A 9,147-nucleotide genomic window follows, 5' to 3' on the forward strand; every position below is an offset into this window, starting at 1 on the left:
AAACAGCCCGGCGGCCAGGGGGGGGGGGGGGAACAGGGAAAAATGCATCCACTCAAGAAAGCTTTTTATGCATACTGAGAATGTGTATCCTTTTCTTACAGAAATGTTGGCCAAGCAGAGCACGAGAGTGACCTGGGTCTGCGCTTAGGTATCCCACATCAATCTTACTGTCCCCCTAAAGTCCTTGGTTGTAAGAACTATATTTATGCTCCCACTTCCTCCATCAGTTTCCCCAAAAGGTGGTTTCACAGATGTAGTCTCCAAGGAGAAAGATAGTGTCTGTTTCTTATAAAGTCTTCATTTACAGGGTCCCAAACCAATGCAGGATTACTTTTACTACTTGAGATAAACAAGTTGTGCCTCATTGTTCCCCTCAGTCCTTCTAAATTCAGAGAAGTGTAAACCAAACCATTATTTCTAGGTCACATGCTCTGAATTTATTCCTGTCCGCTCTCCTTTCCTCCATGGCCTGTTTTCACATGTCAGCTTCCCTGGCCAGACTCAACCCAGCTCAATCCAAATGGCAAACTTCAGGTTTTATTTGAACGCCCTGTTAATTGTATTCTTCCCTCCATCGAGTATAAATTGCTGACAGATTAAGGCCCATCTGTTAAGATTCCACACACTGGAGTTTTTCCCCCCTACAGTCATATTTCAATCTTTGCCCTTCTAAGAGTTGAGAGACTCTGTGGAATCAGAACAAACATCCTACTTTATTATTTTTAAGTTTCCAGCTTCGGAAGGTCAGCGAGCTGAAGGTTCATTCTTAACCTCAGAGTAGCAGTCATATGGGAGCTGCGGACAAATATGGAGAAATCAGAAGGGTGAAATGAAGTGTATACAAATTACATTGTTCTAGGGTAGGTTAAATTAATAGATCCCTTCAACCTTTGCTGTGCCTCCTACAAAAATCTGAAAGCTGCAATCCAGACTTCGTATTATTTGAACATTAGGGTTGATTGTTGAAGTTATTTTGAAACTTTCATGAAATGAAAGAGTAGTGAAAAGGCATTTCAGAAGAGAGTCGTTCCCCCTTCCCTAGAGATGGATAGAAATACATTACAAACTGAATATCTGAGCTAAAACCTAGTGCCCACTATGAAGACAAATTCAGGTGGGTAGCCATGTTGGTCTGAAGCAGCATCTAGGTTTGGGGGAGTTAGTTGCCAGGAAGAGCTGATTAGAGTCAAGATGCATAAGCAACTGACCAATAAGTATAGCTAAGACTGGAATAACACATACAGTAGGGCATATAAATAGCAAGTTGGCATATAGATAACAAAGGAGTTAACAACAGATGTGAGAACCAAGTTTGAGTCCACTAACAAAAGTTTAATTTCTGGGTAGAGCTTACTTTTTATTGCCATTCCATTGATCCCTCTTTGTCCCCGTCCAAAACAGGCCGTTAATAAATTGTACCGGATAAACCTAAATGATATTGGAAAGTTGTGCCACAGGAAAACAACCTGGTATGCAAACTGGCTGCTTAACCAGATTGCGTCCTTGAACTTCTCGCATGACTATCTGCCACTCTCATTTACTAATGGACATTTTATGGTAGTTCCCTCTCAACCAGCCTCCCCCCTCCTTCCCCGGCTGGCTTCTCACGGCTCTCATGAAATGTAGCATTTTGGAAGCAGCTTTCTAGGATCCATATGTCATTAAGGAGAGGTAGTGGAGGCCCTGCTTGTTTGTGAAAAGAACGAATGAGGTCTGTGTGGGCACACTACATCTGTGCTGGAACAAGCTGGAAGGAAGCCCTGCATCAAGCAGGCTGTGGTTGCTCAGGAATTAAGGAAAGGCACTCAGAGGTTCTGTCTTTTTATTATGTATTATTTTATAGCTTTTTCTTTAGTGAAGGAGTATGGCTAAGGATGCAAAAGGGTGTTAAATGAGTGTGGAGAAAGGAAAACGAATGGGTCTTCAAGACCATCAGTATATGTTACAGGAAATCAATAGTAATGACCACTGAGAGCCAGTTTGGTGTAGTGGTTAAGAACAGGTGAGAACCGGGTTTGACTCCCCACTCCTGCACATGAAGCCTGCTGGGTGACCTTGGGCCAGTCACAGTTCTCTCAGAACTCTCTCAGCCTCACCTACCTCTCAGGGTGCCTGTTGAGGGGAGAGGAAGGGAAGGTGATTGTAAACCCCTTCGAGGCTCCTTAAGGAAGAGAAAAACAGGGTGTCAAAACCAACTCTTCTTCTTCTGATATTAAGATAAAGTCCATTTGAGCTCATCACATGATAAACCTAGTAAAATACATGATCTTTTTCTTAAAAATGACAAAACAGCAACAGCAGCAACCAGAGAGTGAAAACCTTATTCCACTCTAAATGTCTTTTGGAAGGCTGAGAGTGAGGGAAACAGCCATAGGGAAGAGGGTTCCAAAGTCTGGGTACCATGAGTGAGTAGACATTGGATTGCCAAACTGTAGTGTATTCAAAGCTGCCTTGAATGCCTAGCATGTGTGAAACATCTAATTGGAACGTGATGTAAAGCTTCATCCTGGGCTAGGATCCAAATCTATCCAATAGTATTGCTAGCCCAGGAAGTAACAAGCCAATCACTTCAAGCAAGCTCCCTGAGCGGGAACGAATGTGATTGGACCTTATCTCGGCAACCTCATAGGTTGATATTTGTACAGTGGGTGTGGCTATATTAACCAGTAATGTTTAAAAGCAGGACAGCTGCAATGTAAAGGCTGTTCTAGCTATCAGATGTTGATCCGTGTTGTGTTCGAGTTGTGTTCGAGTTGAAGAATAAAGTTGTGTTCTTGCTGAATCACTCTCCAACTGCTTTGTTAAGCGAGCGACTTAACACAAACTCCACGCAGAGCCTGGACATCTCTTGGAATTACAGCTGATCTCCAGACTGCATAGATCAGGTCCCCTGAAGAAAACTGCTGCTTTGGAGGGTGGGTGGCCTGTACCCTTGACTAGGCCTGGCAAAGCTCTCCCCATACTTACCTCCAACTTTGGTGTCTGGCCAGGAGGCTGCAGCAATGTTGGAGCTGGAGGGCCCCGCCCCATTCATCATTAGTACCAGAACCAGGCCAGGTGGCTGCAGCAACATTAGTGGGGCAGGAAAAGCCTTCTTCAAGCTGGGGAAGCCAAGGCAGACTCACCTGCCAAGAGTGGCCTATGTGGGAGAGAGCAGGGAGGAGCTCCCAGGGACAGCTAGCCAGGTTGATATGGCCATCATAGGCCAAAGGGGCTGGAAGAGGCCAGGGGCAGGAGCTGCAGGAGAGGCCTCAAGACAGATGGAGGCAGGGGGGGTGGCTTCCTGGAAGCAGCACCAATAGCAGGTTATAAGATTGCCAGGTCTGGGTTGGAAAATACCTGGAGACTTTGGGGGGTGGATCAGGGAGAGGGCAGAGTTTGGGGAGGGGCCTCGGCATGGTACAATGCCACTGAAAAGTATGCAGACGGAGAGTGATTTCAGCAAAGCGTACTTTATTCGATCAGGAATAAGGCAACTTTGGCCGGCTCGCAGGCCGGCTTATATTTCCCCAGAAACCGCCACCCAAAACACCCCCCCCCCACTTCCCAATAGGTTATTTATATTTACAGTGGCCGAGAGTCCCATTGGCTTCTCGACCAGGAACCTAGCCCCTGATTGGAGCGGGCTAGCATCCACATAGTCCATTGTCTCTTGGAACGAAGCTAGACGGTTGTCCCTGGACATGTCTGGACTTGTCAGGACTTGATACACTACAGCCATAGAGTCCACCCTTCAGATCAGCCATTTTCTCCAGGGGAGCTGATCTCTATCAGCTGGAGATTAGTTGTAAAAGCGGGAGATTCCCAGGCCCCACCTGGAGGCTGGCAACCCAACAGCAGAACAATGTTTTGAAGCCTCAGATAGGCAGGGCTGATGTGGTGTGGAAGCACAGAGGGAGGTGCGTTGGCCCAGAAGCTGGGAGTGAGCAAGGCCCAACCCCTAATTGGAGGGCCCTGCCTCCAGATGGGCCTTTATTAGGCATGACCCCAGGGCAGCCCTGCCCCACCTAAGCAATCAGAGGGTGAACCAAGGGTTGGAGAGAGGGGGTTAAGGGTATTGTAACCCTGCCCCCCTTTACTGAAATGCATGTGGGTGTGAGGCTAGAGGGTGCATGCATGCCAGACATCAACCCACAGGAGGCAGAGTCTGAGAACCCTGCTGAGGTCCCAAAAACTCCAGGAATTTCCCAGCCCAAAGCTGGCAATGCTAGTAGACCTTGATCAGCTTGGTTCAGTGTAGTGGTTCAGTGCGCAACCTCTAATCTGGGAGAACCGGGTTTGATTCCCCACTCCTCCACTTGCAGCTGTTGGATGATCTTGGGCAAGCCATAGTTCTGGCAGAGCTGTTCTCTCAGCCCCACCTAACTCACAGGATGTCTGTTGTGGGGAGGGGAAAGCAAAGGAGTTTGTAAGCTGTTCTGAGACTCCAAGACTGATTTCACACTAGCCTTTGTCCCGGGCTCGCTCCTCCTTTCCCTCTGCTTCTTCTGGTCAATTTTACACCATTAGTCCCGCGGCCGCCTTTTGACCCACAGTTTCCTCCATTTTGCTCCAGCTCAGCTTGATCCTTGATTTGCCAGAAGTTTCCTGTTGCTGTGCAGATAAAAAGTGGGAGGGGGAAGGGGAGGGATTAAGAGGGCGGAGACGGGAGTGGGAGGAGGGAGGACACAGGAAGCTACAGGAAACCTCGCCAAGGAAATCAAACTCCAAGAGCAGATTGAAAACATCCATGTGCCAAGAACTCTAATGTGAAGTCAGTTTAAACGGTCGGGGCAAACTGCCTCGCCGGTAAACAGGGGTAAGTAACGTGCGAAATCAGTCCAAGTGAAGGGTGGGGTATAAATCCAATCTCTTCTTCTACTACTCTTGCCCACCAATATGAACACATACCTCAGGGTACAATCACCACATTTCAAGTCATGGGTAGATTTATATGAGTGGAGGTGGTCCATCAAGCATTCTGGTCCTTGGCTGTTTATTTAATGTACTTTACTCACTTCAAAAATTTATCCAAGGTGCTTTTCCAAACAAAAACACATAGTTGCATAATAAAACAATATAAAACTATAAAACACCATAAAACAGCATTTTAATAAAGCATATTTAGGGTTGTAAAGATTGTCAACACTTTGAGTTGGGCCCAGAAACAAATCTGGTAGCCGCCGGTAATGCTGATGCAACACTGACTTACTGTGCTCGTCTTGGAGGGCCCCCACAAAACTCATCACTGCATTCAGAACTAACTGAAGAATTTGGTTTGCACTGCACCTCCTCATTCGTTTCTGAGCACCAAAAAAGTCCAAACAAGCTAAAAAGGCTGTGAAAACATTAACATGTTGAATATGTTCTGGCAATTCATCACTTGACCCTTGCAAACAGTGCGTGTTAGGCAGCCTGATGCCAGTAGAAGTTACTTGCCAGCCTCCAGGACTATTTCAGCCACACCAACCTTTCCAGCCACTCTCCAGCAGTCACCAGCACATCCAGCATATAGTACCACGCAACACAGTTCTTTGTGGTGAACTATATACAGTTTATTCACAGAATATACAACGCTCCTGCAAAGTGCTTCGCCAAACACCGCGATTCCCAAAAGGAATAGTTTGGACTGCACTTGTCCACTTATATACATATTTACAACCAATCAACATTAAGCTGAGTCATACCTGTGGCCTCACACCATAAACCGGTCTAAACCGGCCAAGACAGGCTTCCAGCAGTCTCACTGCTGTCACTCAGATCCTGCAGATCTGACAGTTCATCTGACAGTGCATATTAATAGTTCAACACACTGACTTACTGTGCTCGTCTTGGAAGGCCCCCACAAAACTCATCACTGCATTCAGAACCAACTGAAGAATTTGGTTTGCACTGCACCTCCTCATTCGTTTCTGAGCACCAAAAAAGTCCAAACAAGCTAAAAAGGCTGTGAAAACATTAACATGTTGAATATGTTCTGGCAATTCATCACTTGACCCTTGCAAACTTAAAAAAAAACACCCACATGGCATACGACAATTTCTGGTGAGACTATTTAAAGATGACTTGCATGGAGACACACCACCATTATCAAACAGGTAAATCGCTAGGCTAGGAATAGGGTTGCCAGGTCCCCCCTGGCCACTGGGTAAAGAATTCCATAGCTACGGGGCTGCCTCCCACCCCAACACAAAACAGAATGTTGCTTTTGGACTGGTCCTGCATTGGGCAGGGAGTTGGACTAGATGGTCTGTATGGCCTCGTCCAACTCTATGATTCTATGACTCTGGAGTAAACGACTTCCTCCACATTCTGCAAGACAATCAGCAAAGTTTAAGGTTTTAAAAGATCCCCTCCCCCCAAAAAAGATACCCTTCATACATGTTTTAAAAGTCATCTTTTATAACTTCCATGGGACAGAACTTTTATCCTTAAACTGTCAAGATGATAAAGGCATCAGCCTACATTTTAAATCCCTCTTTTAGAAAGATACTAAATGATGTATGCAAAAGCCAAACAGATAGCATGGGAATTTCCTTTAGTTGGTTTTCATACCACTAAAGGAACCGACTTTAAGGGGTGAAAAAAAGAAAAGAAAATACTTTGTTTTCTTGAATTTGTATTAATTTATTATGTGGAAGGTTAAATGGTGAGTGAATCCAACTCTCTGAATCTTCCCCCCCTTTAACAAAAGAGTCTTTTTATAAAATTGAGAGATATGAAGAGACTTCCCCCCACCACCACCACCACCCTTTCACTTATATTGATGAACTGTGAAGGTCAAAGAGAGATTGATCTACAGAGCCCAGTAAAAGTTAGAAATAATTTAATTAGAGTTGTCCAAATCTGAAAATTTTCTAATCCACTTATATGCTTAAAGCAAGAGGGAAAGCGTATATATATACTTCGCAACATGATATTTCATTGTCTTAACAAAATAAAAAATAAGATAAAAATACTCATATCAAATAAATTCTCACACAATGAATAGTGTACATCCAGTTTTGTAACAGAAAACCACAGATCCCTCTAGGACCACTGCAGAAGCCACAGGGTCATCAAACCATCCCAAATCCAGAGAGTTTCTTCAAACATTGTGTTTGTTTAAAGTGTGGGGGGGGGGAATCACTGTATATCCGGGATTGTGACATGCGAACGGGACAAACAGATGCTTGAAAACATGCATTGGAAAGACACTGAAAAAAAATCTGTGAACGTACCTTCAGGGCATTTTGTTCTTGGATAATAGCCACTGGGGAGGTGGGGGGGTTGTATTAGGGCTGCAGGTGAGAGAATGAAGATCTTTAAACTTTCTCTACCTCAAATGGCCCTTCTGGAGCTTTATTTATTTGCTTAGCTATTTATACCCTGCTTTCCCCCCCAAACAAGGACTCAAAGTGGCTTACAACATTGTTCTCCCTTCCTCCAGTTTATCCTCACAACAATGGCCCCACAAGGTATGTTAGCCTGAGACAGAGAGTGACTGGCCCAAGTTCACCCAGGGGGCTTCCTATTGGGGTTAACTGGTGTGGTTAGTCCAGTTACCACTAGTTAGCAGGTTGCTTAAATAACGCCACAAACACAGCAGTGTTACTTTACCAGTGTTACTTTACTCAGCTTACAAAGCTACACAGAGCCACGTTGCAAGTCTGGAAGATAAATACTTCTCTCTTTATCTGAGTACACTTTGGATAGGAAAGAGTAGGGACAGGATAGAGTACTAAATTGCTAGGTAAGGATGGAAGCAGATGGCGAGAGGGCCGTCTGCCTCATGGTGTCGACTGCCAAGACAGGACAGGATGTCATCTCTCTTGGTGTGTGTGGGGAGAGAGTTCATCCATCATCTGAGAGAGTGAATGGAAGGATGGAAATTGTCCCTGAGAACACACTCTACATTTCAGATGGGACAGTGGCAGAACAGAGTAAACACAAGAAGAAAGGTCGGTGTGCCTATCTAGCTATCTAGTCTCTTTTGGCACAAAGTCTGGAGGCTGAGGCAGGGACATCGCACCTGGAACTTCCAACACTTTGATCATGGTGGTGGAGAGTTGAACCTGGGTCTCCCAGATCCTGGTCCAACCCTTTAACCACTACTCCATGCTAACTATATTGGAAGAAACATATGGATTGCCTTATGTTTCATCTAAAGGGGCAAACAGCGGCTTGGAGGGGGCACTGAGTTTGACCCAGAGGCTAAAGCCCATCATCCTGCACCATAATCCTAGGCTGAAATCACGGAGTCCGGCAGCTGCTGTCCACCAGAAAAAGAATGTGCTTGGAAATACATTCACACATTCATGAAGTTAGTTACTTATCTACTTAAACCCATAGATATACTTGCCAGCAAAGGGACTGGCTGTGGATTCTTGCTGTAAACGTGGTGCGTAGCACTAGCAAAACCACACTTGTTGCCGTGATATAAGAAAGTGTTTACAGTGGAAGTCACTGTGTGCAGAAGCAAGCTTCCAGGCAGAGCTCCCCTTTTGGGTTGGGAACTGTGTATTCAGAGGTTCCCATGACCAGATCCTTGCATCTACCATTCTGAATACCACCCACAGCCTGCAATCCCAAGAACACTTCCCTGGGAGTAACCCTCAACTGAATAAAATAGGACCTACTTCCAAGTAGATCTGCTTTGATTTGCTCCCACAGTTCCAGTCACTTGATAATAACTGAAGGCACAGTACCAAACACATGATCTGCATTAGGAATATAAATGAAATTCACTTCCCACACATTCGCTAGGAGCCATTAATCACTAGTATTGCAGTATCAGACTGAGGATGATAGGGGTAGCCATCCCTGTTCTTGAATCATTCAGAGCATGACTTGGCAAGATTATTTCCCGCTTGTCACTAGGGTTGCCAGCCCTGGGTTGGGGAATTCTGGGAGACTAGAAGGCAGAGCCTAGGGAAGAAAGAGTTTGGGAAGGGGATTGGCCTCAGTAGGATAAAATATCATACAGTCTATGCTCCAAAGCAGCCATTTTTCTCCAAGGAAATTGATCCCTGTCATTTGGAGATCAGTTGTCATTCCAGGAGATCTCAAGGCCCCATCTGGAGTTTGGCAACTCTACCACTGAAGCAGCCATTTTTTTAAGCTAACACTGACCTGCCCTCGTCTTCATTTACCAGTGTGGGATTAGCCAGTCATCTTGGAGCTGAGCAG

The sequence above is a fragment of the Gekko japonicus genome, unplaced genomic scaffold, assembly GCF_001447785.1.
Source record: "Gekko japonicus isolate JY-2015 unplaced genomic scaffold, Gekko_japonicus_V1.1 scaffold1330, whole genome shotgun sequence".
In the NCBI taxonomy this organism is placed as follows: Eukaryota; Metazoa; Chordata; class Lepidosauria; order Squamata; family Gekkonidae; genus Gekko; species Gekko japonicus.